We start from the raw sequence: 26071 nt of genomic DNA on the forward strand, positions 1-26071 counted from the left end.
AGCAGTCAGTATATGAGCAGCTCGGAAGAGTACGGATGGTCAACTCGCAAAGTGTAAATGTTAAAGTTTCGGTCCAAACAATCAGATATGTCCAATGACAAAAATCATTAGACCAACATACAAATGGCTGCCAGGTACAAGAATTTCCAAAGCACATACATTGTTTGGTTACATTTACGCGATAGAGAAATATCCATCACAAAGTAGGTATTTAAATGTGCGAAAACAACAACAAAAATGTTTGGGTTTATTTGTAGCATAACGAAAACAGAGATCATAATACAAAAGCATAATCTGTTATGCGAATCCAAATATACTCTGGAAGATTTTGAATTACCAATTGAGATATGCTTATAATTCGTAAAAATTTGGTTTGAATTATGTTACATCATTGAATTAGACATTGAATTGAACTAGTTGAAACCCGAATAACATGTTCTATATATCAAGCATGAAAGGTATTGTCAGTATAAAAAAACTTTATAATTGTCACAAATTCTTGCAAGAATTTATGGGAAAACATGTACTTTCACTGTAAACAAAGTTCAACGTTTTTCAGAAAAGAAATTTTCTTGGCGAAAATTTTCTTTGTGTCATGGTCTTGCGTCATTCTTTGTAGTATGGAATTATTAGACTGTACTTGGCATGAATGTTGGATATCAAAATTTAAGTCTTCCTGCCGAATCAGTTCAGAATTCCGCTCTCCAAAGGCTCAAGAAGTTCTATCGGGCGATCGGTTTATATGGGAGTTTGTGGTTATATGAGGTTGTTCCTGCCGTTAAATCATCCAGGTCGCTTTAAAAAGCCCAACAACTTGCAAATGTTGACATCCGAAAAATTCTTAACGTTCTTTCAGCTTCTGCAGAAGTCGTTACTTGCGACATTCAGTTGGTCGGAATGTTTTTAATCAGACAGGACCTATCATAACGAACACAATGACTAAAACTTCTGCCTAACCAGCAACATCCACACCTGAAGTGGTCTATGTAGGTCTAGATTTGGTCACATAACTTTAGAGCGTTCACAAGCCCCACATTGTAACAATCTGTCATTCGTTTCTTTTCGGGCCTGATTCGCTGCTAACAGATTTTCAATCTGGTTTCCGACCAAAGCACAGTTGCACTACTGCACTTTTGAAAGTAGTTGAAGATGTAAGGAGTGATATTGACAGCGATAAAGTTGCCTTTCTTGTTCTTTTAGATCATTCGAAAGCTTTTGATTCCGATGATCCCAATATACTTTGCCTTAAACTGAAACATCTATTTAAATTTTCTGAAAGAACAACGGATCTTATATATTCCTATCTTACGAATAGAAGCCAATCGGTATGTGTTGATAGCCGCTGTTCTAGTTATCTTCCAATCTCAAGAGGTGTTCCACAGGGGTCTGTATTGGGCCCACTCCTTTTTTCCTTATATTGGAATGACCTTCCTGGACAGTTGCGCAACTGTGGTATTCATATGTATGCCGACGACGTACAGCTGTATATGAGCTCCTCGCCGGGGAGGTTGATCGATGGCGTACTTCGACTAAATAATGACTTGGATAGGATAAACACATGGGCAAACGCCAACGGACTTCTTTTAAATTCAATAAAGTCAAAGTGCTTGTAATTGGTAGGAATCGGGTGACAATGCCGCCCAATCTTGATGTGACAATTGCTGGAGCCCCAATTGAGATTGTTTCATCTGCAAGAAACCTTGGTTTGGAGTTTGATGATAGACTTTCATGGAAGAATCATGTCAGAATGACAGTGGGCAGGACCTACGGCGTTTTACGAAACTTATATATGAGTCGTCAGTATACCCCTTTGTCAATAAGAATGTTTTTGGCTAGGACATTTATTCTGCCGAAACTATTATACTCATGCGAGGTTTTTTACGGTTGTGATGTAACTCATAGGAATAAATTGCACGTGGCCTTTAACGATGTCGTTAGATACATTTTTGGTTTGCGTAGAAGAGACCGGGTATCTGACTTTGCCAGACAAGTATATGGTGTCTCTTTTAACTCGTTCATTAAGATACGCTTGTTGCAAATGATCCACAAGATAATTTATACCAATGAACCGTCATATCTGGCTTCTGTTTTGCGTTTTGCTAACTCTACAAGAGGTAAACAAGTAATACAAATACGTCATCAATATCGTGTATCTGAACAACAGTTCTTTGTTAATGCTATACGTCTCTGGAATAATCTTCCCAATAGTATTCAAATTATAAGTAATGAACGACAGTTCAAATCTTTGATTTATAATCATTTTAATTAATTATTTGTTTTGTTTTTTTTATAACTATTTTTTTTAATTTATTTTATTAGTAACTTTGATTAAATTGTTAAATTTTCTTTAAAGTTTCTTTTTCTTTTTTTTTGTTTTGTTTAAACCTTTTTTTAACTTAAATATTGTATCAGTAACTTTGCTTAAATTGTTAAATATTTTGTACCAATTATTGTTCTCATCTGATTTGGCTGAAATTTTGAATGAAGAGTTTTGTTATGACTTTTAACCACTGTGTTAAGTATGGTTCAAATCGGTTCATAACCTTATTAAGCTGACATATAAGCCGATCCGGAATATTGACTTCTTGAGCCTCTAGAAGGCGAAATTCTAATCCGATTTGGCTATTTTGTACATTGTCTTCTCCCATGCGTGTTCAATATGGTCTGAATCCATCTATAGCTTGGTACAGCTCCCATATAAACCGATCTTCCGATTTAGCTTCTTGAGCCCCTACAAGGTGCAATTCTTATCCGAATGCACCGAAATATTAATCAATGACTTCAGCATTCAATTCATTTATGGTCCGAATCGGACTATAATTTGATATAGCTCGATATAGCACAACGGTACTTATTCATTATTCTTTGTTTGCCTTAAAAGAGATACCGCGCCAAGAACTTGTTAAACGCGATCCTTGGTGGAGGGTATATAAGATTCGGCCCGGCCGAACTTAGCACGCTCTTACTTGTTATAAGTGTAGGTCCGTTGGGATTGTAAGTGGGCCAACGTTTAGGTATACGTTTAGGTATAGCTTCCATATATACCGATCTCCTGAATATACCTCTTGAGCCAATAGAGGGCGCTAGAGGGCGATTTGGCTGACATTTTGAGCGACCTATGACCGCCAACAGATCTACGAAGTGTGGTTTCAAGCAGTCCAAAACCTGATATAGCTTCCATGTAAACCGATCTGCCGGCACCTCTAGAGGGCGCTATTCCTATCCAAATATGATAAGAAATAACATGGGGGTTTCTTGTTATGACATCCCATTATCCTTTTATAGCTTTTGCTTTTAAAGAGAAACTGTCCAAAGAACTTGTTTTGAATTCGATTTTACTCGTCTAAGCTTTAAAACTTATACACAACCTCGTTAAATCTCTTCCGTTCTATAAAACACACATTCCTCCCATATTTAAATTAATATCCACTAAATTTTGCCTCATCTCATATCAAACTATCGTGGCAGATGTCTATTTTGCCAGAATTAAATTTGCAATACAGCCTGATAAAATATTATCTAAAAGTGAACAGCCACTACTACACGACCTTTTTGGAGTGTTGTCAATAAATAAAATATGCATATTCGAAAATAAATATTTCATATCCTTTCAAACGCACATGCTACCACAAACACACGCACCAGCAATTGTAAACAGAACCGCACTATCATACACACACACACACATTCATAAATATCATATACAAACATGTTTTGTATGCTGACACATACGCAAACATGAACGCACTGTGAACCGATTGAAAAGATATGAGACTGGGCTAACCACTATACAACTATCATAGATCAACATTACTCATACGGCGCGGGTTTTGTATGTGTTTGTTTTCTTAACGGCAACCAACACAAATGCAGACATTTCCTCCATAGATACCCAGCAAACGCCATACGCATGTATACTCGTACGTTTACACACAGCCCTCCAATAGTCCTCATCGCTGTGTAAGGACAATAATTTGAATACTAAGTTACGCCCCCTATAGAGGCTGCTACAAAATGTAACAGTGACATAAACCAAATTTCCTTCTCTGAGACTCCTAAAAGTTGAATTTTAAACCCCTCAACTAACTATGAGTGGGCATTGGGGGTTAGGGAAGAGCTGGCATCCATGTCGCTGCACTTGAAATTTTTGGTTGCATTTGACAACAAGTGTAAATATTAGCAGTTTGCTAATTTAATGATTCATCGCTGGCTGCGAATGAGTGGTGAATGAGTAATGCAATACAGAGGCGCATTGTCAATGGAAAAACTTGGGCCTTTTATGCATGGTAATGTTGAAGCACCCACCATAGGATGGGGGGAATACATTGCCTTTTTCATAGCTGTATATATTGTAAATGTTGCCATGCCCATATGCCTGCCTTTCGAAACTACCACAGCTCGAATATTCCACACAAACACATTTTATTTATGAAGGTTGGATGGAATTGTAAAAGGGCCGAAGCGGTCCACACTGAGATATACTTCACATATTTCTCGACAATCCGATTTGGCTTTTATTCAATTCAATTCAATTCAATTCAATGTTCTTTATTTCATATAACGTTACAAAAATTATTTCAATCTGCAGTATAATAATACTATATTAATAAAGAATGTCACAGCGTGGTTTATGTATAAACCGTCTGCTGGAAGAATGAGTTTAAAGGTTTGGTTAATAATTAAATTCCTCTATTAAAGTTTTTCTGTAAGCAATCGCTTTCTTCAAATAATTGCATAAAGTAAGCCAGCAAAAATCTTCACACCCGTTCAGTATATATATTAAGTCATTTCGCTCCAATGATGATTGGTTGAAATATTTTATTCGTATCCCGTTTAGTACTGGGCATCTGCATATAAAGTGATCTAAAGACTCAACTTCCCCTGAATTACACAATGAGCATCGTTGGTCGACATCCGGCCCATATTTATTTCCATTTAGTGGGAAAAGGTCACCTCTTGCTTTCATTATAAGTGAAATTTGTTCCAAGGTAAATTTTTCATTGCAGTAGTAAACCCCTACATTAAAATCAAGGTATTTGTATCCACGCCGTTCGCTTTCTTGAGCTTTTTGGATATGTGAGTTATAGGCATTTTCTGTAATTTTGTAAAGGAGTTCTTGACTTACACCATGCCAACATGTCTGGTCAAGCATAATGTTTCTATTATCAATGTTATAGGATGAAAGTTGGACTCTATAATCTTTAAACCAGGCTAGGTTTTTTTCGGATAGTTTTAATGCAAGGATGTGTGGAAGTCTGTAATCTTCAAGCTTAAACAGCAACTTTGATAAATATGATAAATGTAAAGAATACGTGTGTATGTATCCGGGTTCGTATCCGGTTTCCAAAGCTACTATATAATTCGGTGTACATTCCGGTAGTCTCAATACACGTTTGATAAAATAACGATAAAGTTTGTCCACATCCTCAAAGTATGAGTTTCCCCAGACTTCGGCTCCATAACTATGAATGCAGCGGCAAACCGAAAGGAACATTTTCCATTTTGCTTTCAAAGATACGGCGGGTTTTGAAATAAAATTTTTCCATGTTGAGTTAATCGACACTTTAGCCGCTACTTCTTTTTGAGATAAGTGCTTTGAAAATGATAGTTTCGGGGTCAACGTTAAACCAAGGTATTTATATTCGTTTACAACTCGTATTATCTCCTCATTGTACAACCATTTTTCGCTTGCGGCAAGGCGCCCTCCATTCCTGAACACCATAATCTCCGATTTGACTTGGTTTACTTCCATACCCCATTTTTTACAGTACATTTCCAGCCTTTTTATCATTCTTTGCAGAGTGTTTGGATCATCAGCCAATATAACAATGTCGTCCGCGTACATTAGGACGCGCAAATTTATATCGTCCACAAAAAGGCCTCCTTCGAGATAATCGTGTAGATCATTTAGGTATATTGAGAAGAGCATAGGCGATAGTAAACACCCTTGTTTTACTCCAGTAGTAGTGTTGAAGTAGTCCGATAATCCTGTACCGGTCCACACAGCTGACTTAGTTTCGATATAAATATTTTCTATAAACTTCACTATTTTCGAAGAAAGTCCAATCTCATGTAGTTTGAATATCAGAAGCTGCCTCGGCACTCTATCAAAGGCGGCTTTAAAGTCGACGAAAAATGCGTAGACTTTTCTGTTCTCACTTAACTTTATGTTAATTATTGCCATCAAATTAAATATATTGTCTATGGTGGAATAGCCTCTTCTAAAGCCCGCCTGGTATTCATTTAATACTTTGTGTTTGTTTACCCATTCAGTGATTCTATTGTTCATCATTCCTATCATCAGCTTCCCAACACAGTTCATGAATGTGATACCTCTATAGTTTCTTACATCATTGATATTTCCTTTCTTGTGAATTGGAAATATGACACCGGAGCGAAATGTTTTAGAGTCGTCGTAGCCATTTAGAATTTTGGTAAAAGCATTGCATAGTGCAACTAAGAATTCCTCTGGTGCGTGTACAAAAAACTCGTACGGAACTCGGTCCTCTCCGGGTGCCTTATTTGATTTGAGGGAATTCAATAAGAACTTGATTTCTTGAAGAGTGAAATCTCTATCTAAGGCTTTTATAAGCCTGTTTATTGGAAAAATTTTATATGCAACCCAGTCATAGGGCGTTATAGGCGGACTCCACGGACATGCTAACCTCCACGAGAGCCACCATAGGATTAGAGGGTGTACATAAACACAGAAAGTAATTTTTGTATCCACCACCGAAAGATGGGGGCAGATTCATTCTGTCGCAACACATCTCCCGATTTGAGTTCTTGAGCCCCAGGAAGCCGCAGTTTTTGTTCGAGTTGGCTAAAATTTTGCACGTGGCGTTTCATTGTAACGTTAAACAACTCAGCCAAGTACGGTCCAAATCGGTCTATAACCTGAAATAGCTCCCCATATAAACCGATCTCCCGATTTACAAGTCGCAATTTTTGTCCGATTTGGCTGAAACTTTGCATGTGGTATTTTATTATGTCTTCCAACAACTGTGTTCAGTAATGTCTTAATCGGTCTATAACGTGATATAGCTCCCATATAAACCGATCTCCCGATTTGACTTATTAGGCCCTTACAAGCTGAAAATTGGCATCTGATGTTCCGTTTTGACTTCCTATAACTGTGTCAAGTACGATCCAAATCTATATCCGGATATTGCTCCCATACATACCGATCTCCCGATTTGACTTCCTGAGCCTTTAACAAGCCGCAATTTTTGTCCGATTTGGCTTTTGTCCGCAATTTTTGTCCGATAAGCAACATAATACAATGGAAAACATAATAGATTACAACTATTATGTTTTCCAACGACTGTGCCAAGCACGGTCTATAAGCCGGTCTCTCGATTATCCTTCGAAATTCCTTCGCATTTCGAAAAAATTTGTCACAAAGAGCTGTATTAGGCTAGGTCGAAAAGAGGGTGCAAAATCCTCACTGAGGTTTTTAATCCGCCCCTCACCACTATGTACATACACCTAAACCAGTAATCAATTTGTTCAGCCAAGCCGATCTTTGTAAAACCCACCGCTTCCCCAAATACGCTTCCAAATGATTGAATTTTATTATCAAAATGCGTGCTCTCCTAAAAAAGTTCATCGCGCGCTTCTTCCATTTTACGACGAAACTCATTTTTGGTTCCATGGGTATGCAAATAAGCAGAATTGTCGGTACTGGAGTCAAGATCAGCCAGAAGCACTGCAAGAGCTACCAATGCATCCAAAAAAAGTCAAAGTTTGGTGCGGTTCATGGGTTGGTGGCATCATTGGACCATACTTCTTCAAAGATGATGCGAATCGTATGAAAAATATGAATGGTTAGCGCTATCGTGAGATGATATCCAACTTTTTTTTTTGTCCAAAATGCTAGCCCTTGGTTTGCACGACATGTGGTTTCAACAAAACGGTGTCAATGCCACACAGAACGCGCAACAATGGATTTGTTGAGAGGCGAGTTCGGCGAACATTTAATTTCACGTTCGGGACCGCCAATTGGCCGCCTAGATCAAGCGATTAACGCCATTAGATTATACAGACAAGCCAGCTGCAATTGACGCATTGCAAAATAATATTGAAGCATTTATTCGTGAGATACCGGCCGAAATGAGGGAAAGAGAATTCCAAAATTGGACTAAACGGATGGACCATTTGAGGCTCAATCACGGACAAAATTTGCATGAAATAATCTCCAGACATTAAATTATATTGACCGTACTATTGAATTCAAATAAAGATTTCATGCATTTTTCTGAATTTAATGTGTTTTTTCAAACTTTCTTATAGCTTTTAAAAAATCACCCTTTATAAACCACCTTACATCATAATACGGTGAAAACTGCATCAGCTATGAATCCATAGCAGCTATATTTGAATATAGTCGGTGTATATGACAGCTATATTCAAATCTAGGCCGTTCTAGATCAAATTGAACAAGGATGTCGAGGAACTTAACACAAGTCGCTTTACCAAATTTCAGCTAAATCGGACAATAAATGAGCCTATTATGAGTCCAAGACCTTAAAGAGGTAGATCGATCTGCATGGCAGCTATATCCAAATCTAGGCCCATCTATGCCAAATTGAACAAGGATATCGCGGAACTTTACAAAACTCGCTTTACAAAATTTCAGCGAAATTGGACAATATGCCTCTATTATGGGCCTAAAACCTTAAATCAAAAGGTTGGTCTATATGGCCAATCCATCCAAATCTAGGCCAATCTGGGATAAATTGAACAAGCTTGTCGAGGAGCCAAACGCATCTCGCTTTACCGAATTTCAGCGAAATCGGGCAATAAATGCGCCTTTCATAAGCCCAAGACCTTAAATCGAGAGATCGGCCTACATGGCAGCTATATTCAAACCGATCCGAACCGAATTGAAGAAGAATATTGAGAGGCCTAACGCAGTTTGCTGTACCAAATTTCAACGAAATCGAAAGTTTGAATTAAGGGCCTATGACCTTAAAACGGCAGATCGGTATATATGGTGGTTATATCAAGATATGGTCCGATATAGCCCATCCTACCGACTATTTCGCTGTTTCACAGTGTTACATCCGTCTTAGTCGTCCACGCCCTTAACTCGGACTGCGTCAACCCTAAAGGCTTAGAATTAATCAAGTTAATCGATGGCAGTCCCATAAACTTCACTGCCAAATCATGTGCGCTTTCATTCCCCCTTACTCCACTACAATTCTGATCGTGCATTGTATTTTTTACACTCCAAGACTGTTCGTGACATTAACGTCCTGGTTACTGCCCTGAGGGCCAGTTAGCTGTCCATAAAGCTGTTAACACTTGACATCCTCGCTTTAACACTATACCACCTAAGGCATTCCGTGATCGCTCAGATTTCCGCCTGCTGGACGGTTCTTAGTGCTGGATTCTCAATGCAGACCTCCGTGTAACATGATCTTTCTGATGACAATACCAGATTCCCGTCACTCCAAGACTGCGCCGCTGCCGCAGTGATCTAGAAGGCGGGGTCCTCATCGTTCCACTTATGGCAAGACAAACCGTTCTCTGAACCTAAACCTACGGCCTGTCTATATAGTGGCCAACATTTGTGAGCCATTTCGGTATGCTACCGAATGTGACACTTCCATTTCAGTTTCCTGTCCAAGATCACTCTTTAGTTTTTGACCTTGCCAGATATCGAAATAGTTTTTTTTCGGACACCTGGTACGTCAATATGGCCCAACTTATTCTTTCTCGTAGACAAGCAGATTTCAGACTTCTCTGGATTAAAATTGAGACACAAGGTGTATCCCACTCGTATGCCATCTGCAAGACTCCTTCGGCCATTCTGCATAGCTGATTCGCATCCTTACCATTTAGAACATTGTCCGCCTTAGTCAGCATCCGTAATAAGTTATCTATGGTGGTCACCTATAGGGGTTGCGATAAAATGCTCCCTGTGACGTGCCCAGTGGCACATTCTTCCTTATATGTATTTATGTCATGGTACCCCCAAATTGATCCACCTGTTCCTTAGCATATGGTTTATTCAGTCTCTTAGGACTCTGTCACGCTGAACCTGTTAAAATGCATTTTCGTCAAAAGCCTCGGAGTTCCCTCAATACAAAACTGGATGCAGTGCCTCGCACTCGACATCCAAAACCTCTTTCATTTCTGCCAGATTTCCTATCGTCGCCTCGGTTATACCGCGATGGTATAAACTGCTCCTATTCTCTATCTATTCTAATATCGGTCTCAGTCTTACAGCCACAATGACTGCCCAACACTTAATCTGTATGTCTATGGGTCGGATATCTAGAATAGCCTCCAGTGTACTAGTAAGCGTGGTTCCCATAGCCTCACCTTTGCCGAAACAACATGTCCTCTGAACCTGTTGTAATAACCTTATGTTGCACTTTTTCTCCATTGCATTCCACCAAAAAACATAGGCGTAAGTAGGTGTTGGTCCAATCACGTTTCTGAAGACCAAGTGGATTATCCTCGGGTTCAGTCCCCACTTTAAGCCTACGTCCCGTCTAAATAGTGCCCAACATCTGAGAGCCTTCTCGGATTGCTCCCGAATGTGCCACTTCCAATTTAGTTTCCAGTCCAAGATCACACCTAAGTATTTCACTTTGTCAGATATCGATATCGTTCTATTTAGGAAACGTGGTACGTCAAGTTGGCCCACCTTCATCTTCCTCATGAACAGGCAGATTTCAGTCTTCTTTGGGTTAACATTGAAAGCCCTGTGTCAAGCCCAGTAGTGTGTCACCTGCCAGACCCTTTCGGTCCTTTTGCATAGCTGGTTCGGATCCTTAGCCCTTAGAAGTATTATAACATTGTCGGGCGGGTTCAAATTCCCCCCATATGACGTGCCCTATGCGACTTTCTCCTTTACATTTACCCGCAATTTATCCATCTGTTCCTTAGCATATGGTTAATCCCGACTTTAAGGACCGGGTCCACCCAATGCTGGTCTAAGGATTGGATCAATGTGTCGGTCCGCACATTAATAGCCCGTTCGATGTAAATGTAAATTTCCATTGTATAGGCCTTGGCTTCTACGGATTCTTCTATTTTATGCACAACCTCATGCAGTGCAGTCTCCACCGACCTTACTTTGACATAGGCATGCTGATTGTATTTGAGCAGATCGCTGATTGTTCTACTCTTTATGGAGGAAATCATAATACGTGCCATGGTTTTGAGTAGAAAGGATGTAAGGCTTATAGGTCCGTAGACCTACGGTGTCGCATAACATGCCTTGTCGGGCCTGGCCATGGTTTTGAGTAGAAAGGACGTAAGGCTTATAGGTCTGTAGACCTACGGTGTCGCATAACATGCCTTGTCGGGCCTGGGTATAAATACCACCCTAGCCTCCTGCCAGGCTTTCGGAATATATGCAAGTCTTAGACACGTAGTGAAAATAGTGGCCCGATAGGACGCCGAATGCCTCCATCTGTAATGACGCCGAAAATATCCCATGTGGTCCGGGTGACTTAGATGGTTGGAAGCTCCACAAGGTTTCCTTTACCATAAATTATGTAATGAGAAGCCTTCGATCAACCTCATTACTCCAAGATTCCACTATCTCCGTGTGTCCCGTCGTATCCTGTGGAAAATGGGTTTTCATCAAAACCCTCAACATGTCCTACGTTGTTTCTGCCCCACTCCCATCTCGGCTTTTAACGCTTCAGTTAGGGCATGGGTTTTTGAGAGCAACTTTTTCATCTTGGCGGCGTCATGAAAGCTATCGACCTGTTCACAGAAAAGCTTTCTGGAGGCACGTTGTGCAGCTCTGATAATCTTATTGTATACCTTGAACCGTGTGTAATATATTAACTACCGCTTTTTGTGACTTGCTCTGTTAAACTGACTGCGGACCTCTTTCCCAATGTTGAGAATCCTCCCGGTCATCCAGAGATTATCTTGGGCTGATTTCCTTTCTCGAAGAAGACAATTATCTTCGAAAGACCCCACTAGTGCAGTCGTTATCCTGCTGACATTGTCGTCAACGTCTTCTATGCTCGGACAATCTTAATTATCTTGCCCAAGTCTTCTACTGAGTAGTCTTCCGAATCTTGTCCAGTTGGTTTTCGACTTATTACGGAAGCTTATCGGATTCGGCGCTGGCCGTGCTATTTTAAACTTGATGTAGCAATGGTCTGAGGAGAACTGATACTTGGAGACCCTCCAATCCTAAACCATATCTGTTAGAGTTTCCAAACATATTATCACATCTAAAACCTCTTCCCTAACCATATTAACAAAGGTAGGAGTTATTAGTTGGTTAGTATTCAAGGAATTTGCCAGGGCTTGGCCCCGCTTATTAATGTTGATACTATCCTACGAAATGTGGTGAGAGTTCGCATTGCACCCTATTAGTTCCTAATTTCCTGTCTGCTGCTTTCCTCACCAGTCGTTGATACTCCGACGTGCGTGGCGGTGCCGGAGAGTCGAAAGGTAGATAAAGTGATGCCAGGTATACTCCACCGTCTCCATGTCTCAGAACTGTTGCATTTGACGTTGACAACTCTGGAGAGTGGATATAATTGAAATTTTTATGACAAACAACGCAGGTCCTTGGACAATTTCCCGTGCTACCATTGAATAAATGGTACATGATATGGTTCCAGAACTTTGTTCCGGGTCATCCATGGCTCCTGAATTAAGGCAATATGAATCTTGCCCTTGCTGATTTCCTCCATCAGAGCATGTGTAGCCGTCTCGCTCCAGTGTGGGCTTATCTGGACGATCCCAATCATTAGTTCTTCACTAAATGGGCTCCTAGATAGTGAGTGATGGTCTCTTTGTCTGCTCCCTGTTCTTTAGGCTGCTTTGAGACTCCTGGCACTGCATTGCCTGATGTTTTAATATGAGGATCTTTGATCTTTGTGGAACCTATTCTCTAATGGAAAGTTCTTGGGCAAATTTGCAAAAATTTGCATTTTATCCCAGCGCAGATATGTCCGCCTATGACGCTGAACGCCTGGCTTCGAATCCTGGCGAGAATATCACACCATTCATCTGTGGTTTCCTCCTTCTTATGCTGCCGACATTTGCGAGGTACTTCCTATGTATTGTATAACAGTTATTTAAAAACTTCTCCCCAATGAGGTGTCGCACTCGGCTATAAAAAGGTGGTCCCTTATCACTGAGCTTAAACTTGACAGCACTCACTGATATGCGAAAAGTATGCCCTTGTTCCTTAATGGAATGTTCTTGGGCAAAATTGCATTCGCATATCCTAGTCTACTCAATATTTAGAAAGTCGGAGATGGTTCCATCATCGGCCCCCTGTCCATTAGGCTGTATTGAGTGTCTTGTCCCTACACTGCCGGATGTTTTAATAGTAGGATATTTTCTTATCCTACTGAGATGGTATTGAGAAAGTCGGTGTTGGTCTTGTCGTTATTCTTTAGGCAATATTGAGTCTCCTGTCACTGCCCTATCTGATGTCTCAATATGCAGATCTTTTCCTATTTTACTCTTACCAATCTTGAAGAAGACGGCCTTGATCCCTTAAAACGCCATGGCTTTAGTCTTAGCTAAACTTTTCGCGGAGACTTGGACAAGGAACACCACAAAAAGAGTTCATTCCTCTTTCTCCTCCCCGTGGAATAACTCACTTTCCGTTGGGAATTTGTTACCCCATCCCTTGATGAAAACCGTCGTCATTGTGAGCTGGGAGTTGTCTGATCTTTCTCACCAGGTCAAGATTTGCGTCCTTCCAGTGAGCGTGAATACCTCCGATGAGCTTTTTGACTGTATCATTACATTCGGCCGACGCAAAGCGCAGCATCAAGGTCATTTATATGGGTGAACCCTCTTCAGAGTTGACCAGATCCTCCTATTGAGATCGATGATCTGGTGGAATCATACCAGATGCTCTGCTGACATTGATGACTGCATACTCCCAGCTTATCATTTAAAAGGGTGAACCCTCTTCAGAGTTGACCAGATCCTCCTATTGAGATCGATGATCTGGTGGAATCATACCAGATGCTCTGCTGACATTGATGACTGCATACTCCCAGCTTATCATTTAAAAGGGTGAACCCTCTTCAGAGTTGACCAGATCCTCCTATTGAGATCGATGATCTGGTGGAATCATACCAGATGCTCTGCTGACATTGATGACTGCATACGTAAGCTCATCTCTGTTGTTTTTCCTGGCCACTCTGGTGTAAAAGGACGGCCTCTTACCTTTTTTCAGATACCATCTTTCCCTTTCGTGATGACTGTGGCTTCCTTTGGACGCGTTTTAGGTGAGGTTAGGTATAGGCTTAGGTTTAAGTGGCAGTCTGCCATCAGACTCATTTCGACGTTTTCGTCCATTGTGAAACCACAGGAACAGAAAAACAGAAGATGCCTTCTAGTTCCTACCGTTGAACTATCCAGATCGCTTTAAAAAGCCCAATAACTTGCGAATGTTCACATCCGCTAAATCAGATAGGTTCTCATAGAAATGAAAACCTAAAGTGGTATTCCGTCTGACTGCTAGAACGGGACACGCACACAGAAGGTGTTCTATAGTCTCTTCTTCTTCGATGTCCTCACGGCTTCTGCAAAATTTGTTGCTGTCAACCTTTAGTCTGCATTAGACACTGACCTGTCAAGACGGACACAATGATTGAGACGTCTGTTCTAGCCAATGACAGCAAAGCGGTAGACCTCTTCATGTCTAGATGAGGCCACATAGTTTTGGAATACTCACAGCCCGCTCTTTGTAACCATCTACAATATCATTCTTCGTCCTGGCCTGGTCCTGAAAACATAGCTTACATGTCGCTAGAGCCATACCCAACGATGCCAGCTTCCCTGGAATGTGTAAGCTTCTGTGGATTGCATAAGCTTCTGTGGAATGTGTCCTAGCCTCGCAAGCTCGTCCGCTTTACAGTTCCTTGGGATATCTTTGTGGTCCGGTACCCAGAACAGGTGAATTTTGAACTGTTCAGCCATCTCGTTGAGAGATCTGCGACAGTCGAAAGCGATTTTGTGTTCGGAAATATGTTCTACAGGGATTTAATGACTGTTTGGCTGTCTGAGAAGATATTTGTGCCAATCGTCGTTATGACATTATTTCTTAACCATCACTTCCTTAATTGCAAGGATCCATCTCTTCCTTAATTTCAAGGACCTCCGCTTCATACACACTGTAGTGATCGGATATGACTTTTCGATATGACCAGTTCTAGATCTTTAGAGTAAACTACATGAGGGCGTTGAAGAGCGTCGCGTTGAAAAACGCAACTCTGCAAACAAATGATAAAAAAACAACTCGCAAAAGAATAACAATTTTTAACTTTGACGTCCAAAAGCATTACTTCACATGTGGCAACACAGTATGACGCTCGCTTTCAAGAGTCAAAACTTAATTTTTATACCCACCACCGTAGGATAGGGGGTATATTCATTAAGTCATTCCGTTTGCAACACATCGAAATAACAATTTCCGACCCTACAAAGTATATATATTTCGGATCGTCGTAAAAGACGATTTAACGATGTCCGTGTGTCTGTCCGTCTGTCCATCTTTCCGTCTGTCCGTCTATCCGGCTGTCCGTCCGTCTGTTGCAATCACTCTAGAGCCATCAACAATTGAGATATTGAGCTGAAATTTGGTACAGATACGTCTTTTTGATGCACACTGGTTAAGTTCTTGAACGGGCCAAATCGGACCATATTTGGATATAGCTGCTATATAGACCGATTTTCCGATAAAGGGTCTAATGCCCATATAAACTTTATCTTTCAACCGATTTTGCTGAAATTTTAAGCAGTGAGTAGCTTAAGGCTTTCCGACAACTGACCCAAATATGGTTCAGATCGGACTATATTTAGATATAGCTACCATATAGACCGATCTGCCGATAAAGGGTATGAAGCCCATAAAAGCTTTATTTTTTAGCCGATTTCACTGAAATTTGCAACAGTGGGTTATTTTAAGCCTCCCGACATCTGACCTAAATATAGAGATCGGTCCATATTTAGATATAGCTACCATATAGACCGATCTCCCGATAAAGGATCTGAAAACCATAAAAGCTTTATTTATTACCCGATTTAACTGAATTTTGCAACAGTGGGTTATTGTAAGCCTCCCGACATCTGACCTAAATATGGATTAGGTTGCTCCATATTTAGATATAGCTGCCATATAGACCGATCCCCCGATAAAGGGTCTGAAAACCATAAAAGCTTTATTTATTACCCGATTTCGCAGAAATTTAAAACAGTAGGTTATTTCCGACATCTGACCTAAATATGGTTCACATCGGACTATATTTAGATATAGCTGCCATATAAACCGATCTGCCGATAAAGGGTCTGAAGCCCATAAAAGCTCTATTTTTTAACCGATTTCGCTAATATTTGAAACAGAGAGTTAGTTTTAGCCACCTGATACCCGACCTCAATTTTGTTCAGATCGGACTATATTTAAATATAGCTGCCATATAGACCGATCTCCCGATAAAGGGTCTAATGCCCATAAAAGCTTTATTTTTTAGCCGATTTCACTGAAATTTGAAACAGTGGGGTAGTTTAAGCCTCCCGACGTCTGATCTAAATATGGATTGGATCGGTCCATATTTAGATATAGCTGCCATATAGACCGATCTCCCGATAAAGGGTCTGTAGCCCATAAAAGCTTTATTTATTACCCGATTTCGCTGAAATTTAAAGCAGTGAGTAGGTAAAGACCTCCCAACATCCGACCTAAATATGGTTCAGAATGGACTATATTTAGATATAGCTGCCATATAGACCGATCTGCCGATAAGGGGACTGAAGCCCATAAATGCTTCATTTATTACCAGATTTCGCTGAAATTTGAAACAGTGAGCTTTTCTGAGCCTCACGATATCCAACCTTAATATGGTTCAGATCGGTTTATAGTTGGATATATCTGCCAAAGAGAACAATATTTTGTTCTACAAAATTGAATAGTGTTAAATATATTAGACCACTCAATGTCCGTGACTAATTTGGGTGCTTAAGTTATCCAATTTTCACCAGGTTGTGACGAAATGGGATTAACATATATATCCGAGGTGGTGGGTATCCAAATTTCGGCCCAGCCGAACTTAATGCCTTTTTACTTGTTTTTTTTATATCCTCCACCATAAGATGGGGGGTATACTAATTTCGTCATTCTGTTTGTAACTGCTCGAAATATTCGTCTCAGACCCCATAAAGTATATATATTCTTTATCGTCGCGACATTTTATGTCGATCTAGCCATGTCCGTCCGTCCGTCCGTCTGTCTGTCGAAAGCACGCTAACTTCCGAAGGAGTAAAGCTAGCCGCTTGAAATTTTGCACAAATACTTCTTATTAGTGTAGGTCAGTTGGTATTGTAAATGGGCCATATCGGTTCATGTTTTGATATAGCTGCCATATAAAACGATCTTGGGTCTTGACTTCTTGAGCCTCTAGAGTGCGCAATTCTTATCCGATTGGAATGAAATTTTGCACGACGTGTTTTGTTATGATATCCAACAACTTTGCCAAGAATGGTTTAAATCGGTCCATAACCTGATACAGCTGCCATATAACTCGATCTTGGGTCTTGACTTCTTGAGCCTCTAGAGGTCGCAATTATTATCCGATTTGCCTGAAATTATGTACTACGCATCCTCTCATGACCATCAACATACGTGTTTATTATGATCTGAATCGGTCTATAGCCCTATACAGCTCCCATATAAATCGATCTCTCTATTTTACTTCTTGAGCCCCCAAAGGTCGCAATTCTTATTCGAATTGGCTGACATTTTACACAGGTCTCCAACATGTAATAATATAATAATAGCAGAGCAAATCTTTTCTTATATTCTTTTTTGCCTAAGAAGAGATGCCGGGAGAAGAACTCGGCAAATGCGATCCATGGTGGAGGGTATGTAAGATTCGGCCCGGCCGAACTTAGCACGCTTTTACTTGTTTTACTTTTCCCCGTTGCTTTTGTGGACTTTGTGTGCAGAGTTGCATTTTTGCAGCGTGACGCTCAAAAGCAAAGCTCAACGCGCTCATTCTGTTTGACGCTCGTTTGTTTGCAACTTCCGTAGAATTAAGTGGTTGGATTGTCAGTTCTATCCGTACCAGCATCCAACACAAGGAACCCAATTGCGCTGCCGGTTTACACTCCTCAGTCTCATTCGTCGTGCCTCAGATTGCACTCCCGGTCTTTTTGTGGGCTTAGTAAAACTCTTCCTCACTATTGCCGTCATTCCGCTTTCCTCATCTCATGATTCGGCTGCGAGGACTCTTTCATTGACACTGTCGCTGTTTGAATCTGAATCGTAAACTACACCTTTACTTAAAGGCTGGGGACGAACTCCCCTTCGCTCTAGTTTATCAATATCTTCCTCTTTCGTTAGTCTGACGACAGGTTGTGCTTTTTGAGCATTACATTCGATTACTGGTGCCAAGGCACCCACGCCTTTAGGTGGGGCGACAACATACTATGGTCCGGTGGCACCACTTCAGCAGTTTGGTCATTGGAGTCCATTTTGAGCCTACTTCTGAAAGTCATAAAAAATGTGTGCGTAGTAGGTAGTACCTATTCCGAGTTACAGATATTTTTCTTTGAGGAGTGAAATGAAAACATGTCCGCTCAACTCAACCGTTACCCTCGGTTAACGTCCCAGCAGTAGCAAGTGAACGTAATTACTTGGATTTTGAACACCTGTGTCTGCGGATGATGTGAGGATGCCGAGGGAGTATAGGCTGTAGAACATCTGCTGTAACTGTACCTCACACTGGCAAGAAGAAGCAGTTCCTTCTTATACCCACCACCGAAGGATGGGGGTGTATTCATTTTGTCATTCCGTTTGAAACACATCGAAATATCCATTTCCGGCCCAACAAAGTTTATATATGCTTAATCGTCATAAAAGTCTAAGAAGATCTAGCCATGTCCGTCTGTTGAAATCACGCTACAGTCATTAAAAATAGAGATATTGAGCTGAAACTATGTACGGATTCTTTATTTTGTTCATAGGCAGGTTAAATTCGAAGATGGGCTATATCGCTCCGCCGATTTAAGGTCTTAGACCCATTAAAACCATACAGAGAGTTGTGGTCTGTCACTCGATATCTTTCTTCATTTTGACCCTGATCGGTCCAGATTTGGATACAGCTGCCAGGCCGATCTCTAGATTTAAGGACTTGGGACCATAAAATATCTGCGTGAGTGAAGACACCCTCTTAAACCTAACACAACCTAACCTCACCATGCGAGGCCCAAGAAACCTTAAATCCTTCCCCTATACAATCCCATGACTCGTAGATATGAAGCAACTTCTGTTGTGGCTGTTATTGTGTACAACTGTCGAGTGGTTCGTTTCGTTCGCTCGAAATCACTATGATGCTGCTCTAGCAGTTCACAGAAGCGGCTGTTAATGTATGCGTCCATGAAGGAGCAATTGCTAATGTTTGAAACTGAATCGCAACCACAGACCACAAGTTCTCCACGACTTCACTCCACTGCATTGCATATTTAACTGGGTTCACGCCCGAGCTAGCGATGCATCCATAAGTAACCGTTAAATGGAATTATTTGTGTAAAATTTGATTTGTGTCTATTTAATGCTGAAAGCCAAAACTTCAACAATAGCAGAGCTGAATAGAGTAGAACAGAGCAGAGCAGAGCAGAACAGAGATTTATTTGCAGTTGCCAATTTGCAGTCACCCAGATGCCAAAAGGGATACCAGTAAATGGCATAAATTAAATTATTTGTGTATGCTTTCAATATTTATTTTGGGAAATTAACCAGAAGTGAGAATAAGAAGTCAAGCCGCAGATGCGTATCCCCCAACGATATGAAAACATATTAGATGGTCTTAAATGGATGGCAAAGGCAAGGATAGCGTTAGTCATAGTAGCATATTGAATTGTTAGCGATTGGTGTTCGAGAGGATGACAGTGAGAGAAATACAGCAAATGATTCGATTGGATAACAACTAAACAAGTATAGGTTAGGTCAGGTTAGGTTGAAGAGGTTGCGAATATAATAGTCCGCCTTATGCCACTATGGACATACATCTAAGCCAGTAATCTGCTTGTTGTGCGCTCGAAATACAAAGAAAGTAACTTAAAAAAGAAAATCTAAGTAAGAAATTCCGTGCTACTTACAAAATCCTGGGCTCCCCAGTAGCCGAGTTGGTAGCGTGCTTAGATTACCCGTGCAGGGGTCGTGGATTCGATTCCCGCCATAAGCCTTGGTCGCTACTGTGGTATCACAATGAACTTAAAATTGTCAAAGTGAGTCTGTAAAGGACTGCCACTCTTACCTAACCTAACCTACAAAATCCTTAATTGTTTTCAATACCACTCCCCTAAGTTTAGGTATCTTTTTGCAGCGAAAGCCAGGCAATGACATAGGATATACTTCAACGTCTCATCATTTTCACCACATGCCCTACACATGCTATCACTTGCCACACCGATTTTGCATAAGTGAGCTCGAAGTCCTATGTGTCCCGTTATGATACCGAAAGCTATACTGACTCCTTCTTACTTCCTTTCAGTAATAGCGTCGTCTACTCACAGAATTCTTGTCGTCCTGCCGACCGTTTCATTGCACCACAGGTTACATGCGTTTTCGTAGCCCACGCTCTTAATTCGGACTGCGTCGACCCGAAAGGCTTCGGGTTAACCAAATATGTTGACGGCAGTCCTTTGGCCTTCGCTGACAAATAGTCTGCTTTTTCAATCCCCCGTACTCCGTTATGGCTCAGCAAACAATGCGGATCACGCCATTCTCAGAGAAGGCGTTAGTTTCCTTCTTAAACTCCAAGACTGTTCGTGACTTTACCGCTCTGGTTGTAATTGCCCTTATGGCCTGTTTACTGTCCGTGAAGATGTTCACATCCTCGCGTTAGCACCACACCAACTCACGCATTCCATGATAGCCCGGATCTCTGCCAGCAGAACCATCAGGCAGTCTAAACAGATCTCAGTCCCTGGGTTCTCAATGTAGTCTCCAAGGCCCACTCTGTCCTGTAGCTTTGATCCATCCGTGTAACATGATCTTCCAGAAGGCAATACTAGAGTTCCGTCGAGCCAAGACTGTACCGCTGGCAATTATACCTCGAAGTCGACCTCAAGTGTCATCTCAGACATTCGATCGGAAACCTCTTTCAGGTTTCGCCTCTATTATACCATGATGGTATGAGATTCTCTTATCCCCAATCCATTCTCCTATCGCATTAAGTCTTAAAGCCCCCATGGATGCCCACACTTAATTTTGTATGTCTATGGGTTAGATATCTAGAATAGCCGTCAGTGCCCTAGTGGGCGTGATCATCATCGTTCCGCCTATGCCAAGACAACATATTCTCTGAAACTGTTCCAAGGTCCTTAGTTTCACTTTTTCTCGATAGCAGTCCACCAAAATACTGTGTCGTAAGTAAGTATTGGTCTAATCACACTTCGGTAGAGCCAGTGGACTATCCTCGGACTCAGGCTCCATTTCGAGCTTACGACCCATCAACATAGTGCCCAATATCTGTGAGCCTTCTCAGTAAGCTCCTGTATATGACACATCAAATTCGGTTTCCTATCCAAGAACTCTCCTAAATATTTTACCTTGTCAGATATCGAAATCCTTTTATTGAGGAAACGTGGTGCGTCAAATTGGCCCACATTCGGCTTCCTCTTGAATAGACAGATTTCAGTCCTCTCTGAATTAACATTGAGACCCCTAGGTCTAGCCCAGTCGTATGCCATCTGCAAGACAATTTCGGCCCTTCTGCATAGCTGGTTCGGATCCTTACCCCTTAGAAGTATTATAACATTCTCTGCTTAGCAAGCGGGTTCAAATCCCTCCTCAGTCAGCATCCGTAATAGGTCATTTATGGTGGTTACCCATAGGAGTAGCGACAAAATGTTCCCCTGTGGAGTGCCCTGTGCCACTTTCTTCCCTATTTTTAGGTCATGGGATACGCAATTTATTCACCTATTCCTTAGCATATGGTTTATCCAGTCTCCAAGGACAAGGTCCACCCGGTAATGGTCTAAGGATTGGGTCAATGTGTCGGACCGCACATTTTTAAAAGCCGCATCGATGTCAATGCAAACCGCCAATGTGTACGTATTGGCATCGAAGGATTTTTTTTTATTTTATGCATAACCTCGTGCAGGGCGGTCTTCACCGACCTTCCCTTGACAGTCCTAGGTCCGCTGTGAAAATATTGGCCAGGTGAGGCCCCAGATAGTTGGCCTCTTTCTATAGTAACGACGGAAATATTCCATCAGGTCCGGGTGAGTTAAATAGTTTGAAGCTCCCCAAGGATTCCTTCCCCATAAATTCTGTAATGATAAGCCTTCTATCAATCTCATTATTCCAAGATTCCGATGTGTCCGTGAGACCCATTTTATCCTGGGGAAATGGGTTTTCTTCAAAAGCCTTAACATGACCTCCGTTGTCTCTGCTCTCACGCCCATGTCGTCTACTAAGTTTTCAGTTTGGACATAGGTTTTTGAGAGAAATTTGAGAGAAAAGCTTCCAGGAGGCATGTTTTGCGCTCTGCTAATCTTATTGTATTCCTTGAACTGTGTGTAATATACATCCCAATAAACTTTCGCTTTTTAACGACGTGCTCTGTTAAAAAGTCTGCGTACCTCTTTCCCAATATTGCGTATCTCCCTGGTCATCCAGGGGTTTTCTTAGTCTGATTTCCTTTCCCGAAAAGGACAACTATCTTCGAAGGATCCCACCAGTGCAGTCGTAATCCTGTTGACATTGTCGTCTATGCTTGGATAATTTAAATTATCTTGCTCAAGTCTTTTTCTGAGTAGTCTTCCAAATTTTGTCCAGTTGATTTTCAACTTATTCCTGAAGCTTTCGGATTCGGAAAGAGTGGTTCAAGCAGGGTCTTCATGGAGCACTCTTTCTTAGACCATTGCTAAATTAGGTTTAGAATCGCACGGCCAGCGCCAAATCCGATAAGCTTCCGGACCAGATATAGCTCGCATATAAACCGATCTCACGATTTGAGTTCTTGAGCCCCTGGAAGCAGCAATTTTTATCCGATCTGGCAGAAATTTTGCTCTTGGTGTTCTTTTATGACTTTCAACAACTGTGCCAAGTACGGTCCAAATCGGCCTTTAACCTGGTTTGGCTGAAATTTAGCATATAGTGTTTTGTTATACTTCCAACAACTGTGCTAAGTAGGGTCCAAATCTGTCTATAACCTGATATAGCTTCCATATAAACCTATATCCCGATTTGAATTTTTGGACCCTTACAAGACGCAATTTTTGTCCGATTTGGCTGAAATTTTTGCATGTAGTGTTTTGTTATGACTTCCAAGAACTGCGCCAAGTATGGCTAAAATCAGTCTATAACCTCATATAACTCCCATGTAAATCGGTCTCTCGATCATCCTTGTTCGGTTCCTAGAAGCTTTAATTGTTGCTGGCTTGACAGAAGTTTGGTACGTAGAATAAAACTATGCCCTCCAAATTAATTTATTTTGTACTAGCCGAACCGGGCCCGCTCCGCTGCGCCTTCTTTAACTTTCTAATATTTGTTTAGGGTGGGTACACTTCACCCTGAATGCGGATATCGAATCCGTGCCATTGTAGCCTATGACGCTGAACGCATTTGAATCCTGGCGTGAACATCGAACAAAGCGGTGTTTATCCCCTTTTAATGTTGGCGAGGTACAATGCTTTGCAAGGTCATTTAAAAATTTTTCCCCAAAGAGGTGTCGTACTGCGGGACGCCGTTCAGACTCGGCTATAAAAAAGGTCCCTTATCATAGAGTTTAAACTTGAATCGGAAAGCACTCATTGATGTGTGAGAATTGGCCCCTTCTCGGTTCCTGGTGGTAAGGTTCTTCCTTAGGGTAATGTTCTCATTAGGGGAGGGATGGCACCTCAGACATTTCGACTCAAATATGGATATAAAATTTTTGCTGCACTTCCAAATCCCTTTAATTTGAGCCCCATATTGCCATGGAGGTAAATATGAACCGTTTGGAGGGTGTTTTGGGGCTGAAGCGGCCACCAGCGCTTTGCACTAAAAGTAGACATCAAATTCGTCCTTTATTCCTAACGGTAATTAACTTCAGTTTAGGGGGTGCTTTAGGGTGTACCCCAAAACACTTGGCTTCATAACTGGATATCAAATTTGTTTTCTACTCTCAAATACCTTTCATTTGAGTCCCATATTGTCATAATGGGTCAAATAACCATTTGAAGTATCTTTAGACATATCCCATATAACCATGGTCGACGAATATGCCCATTTGGTGGTATTTGCCTCATTACTTGGACCTATTCTTTTATGCCATATTTGTAATCTTCTGCCTAATACTTTTCATTTGAGTCCCATATTGACATGCAGTTCGAATATATCTGTTAAGAGTAGTTTTGGGGGTTTGGAGGGAGTGGGGGGGGGGGCCCGCTGGGTATTCATAAGGGGTCTAATGGCGTTGTTGAGGGATGTCATTTGGGATGTGTTTTTGGTATAAGGGGGAGGGTCCGTCCCCCTTCCGATACCGAAAAATTATACAGCCTTTGTTTCCCTCCACACCAACCTACACAATGTGCGAAAATCGGTTTGGCCGTTTTTCAGTATATACGGAACAAACAAATCGAGTCCCATATATTCGTGATTGGCTAATGTGCCCATTTTGGGCGTTTTTGTAGGTTTGGGGTGATCTCCTGTACTTCGACATGAATTTGTATGCCAGATTCGTTATCTACACCCGCATACTTTTCATTTGATACCCATATTGTCCTTATCGGTCCACTTTTGATTTTGGATGGTGTTTTTGGGGTAGTGCTTTAGGGTCCGCCCCTTGCGTTATGAATAAATTATAAAGCCTATTCCGACTTCCTGACCATATTCATAATCTAATCCCGAATACCTTTCATTTGAGTCCCATATTGTCATGATCGTCAAATAAAACTATTTTAAGGGGTTTTGGGGCTAGGGCGGCCTCCCAGGTACTTGGACCAAACTTTTATTACGAAATTCGTACTCTACTCTTGAATATCTTTCATTTGAATCCCATATTGTTCCGATCGGTCCACTTTTATTTTTGGATAGTACTTTTGGGGTAGGGTGGAGGGTCCGCCCCCCTCCCGATATTAAAAAATTATATAGCCTATGTTTCCTTCAAGACCAACCTACACAATCTGTGAAAATTTCAACCGTTTTTGAGTCTATACGGAACAAATAAATTGAATTTTATATAAAAGATAATATTTTAGCAGAATCCATGAGGAGCAAGCGTACATAGAACTTGGAAACTTCTATCCATGGCGGAGGGTATGTAAGATTCGGCCTGGCCGAACTTCTGCTTTTTATTTGTTTAACATAGGGTAAAAAATTAGTTTTTCAATTTTCATTTCCATTTTATCTCGCTTGATACAAAAAAAATCATTTCCATCGAAGATCATTGTGAGCATTTTTTGTAACACCTTTAACAGAGTAAATTTCTCAAGGGCCAAAGAAAAAGTTTCACAAATACATAAGCATTCACTTACCCGTTATTTGTGTTGTTCTTGGTGACTTCTGTTTCTATCCGTTTCCATTAGTGTGCCTTCAAAGTAAATAAACACCCATTTACACTCCCTATTGTGAAGAGAGCGAGAGCATACTCTCTGAATGATCCAATTTCTTAAATGCCGCAAGTTTCTTGCAAATTCATAAAGTCAGTGCCTTTGTAAATTGGAGAAAAAAAACGTTCGTCTCATTTATGTTCCATTGCATTTGCACTCGCATTTTGTAACTGGTCAATAATATTGGCATTCTTAGTTCACTTTCCAACGTCACTGTATTTGTTTACACAAACAATAGTCCCATGGCAAAAAAGAGACTAAAGGAGAGTAAGCACCTCAACAGAAAGTACAAGTGAACCTTTTTGTTGTTGTTGTTGTTGTCGCTGATTTTGTTTTTGGGCAGCACTCAATTATTATTTTTTCCCCTTTCCCTTAAGGGGCTATGCAACTAATAAATACTCATTTTTTAGCAACACACCAAAGCCAATGGGAGGACACACTACTCGAATTTAGCTTTGTGTTGCAGTTGGGCTTCTTCATTTAATGTTGAACACCTTCGGACACAAACACTTCAAACCCTTTT

At 41.0% G+C, this 26071-nt stretch overlaps 1 protein-coding gene across 1 annotated transcript in view; it reads right to left on the bottom strand.

The window, feature by feature from the left end:
• The window catches only part of LOC106080903 (uncharacterized), a 562885-nt gene extending 537220 nt beyond the window's left edge, over positions 1 to 25665 (bottom strand). The window contains exon 1 of the mRNA XM_059369019.1: positions 25474 to 25665. The gene's annotated coding sequence lies outside the window, so the exon portion shown is untranslated. The remainder of the gene's footprint in view (positions 1 to 25473) is intronic.
• Between the last annotated feature and the right edge of the window lie 406 nt (positions 25666 to 26071).

Source organism: Stomoxys calcitrans, chromosome 5 (genome assembly GCF_963082655.1).
Source record: "Stomoxys calcitrans chromosome 5, idStoCalc2.1, whole genome shotgun sequence".
NCBI lineage: Eukaryota > Metazoa > Arthropoda > Insecta > Diptera > Muscidae > Stomoxys > Stomoxys calcitrans.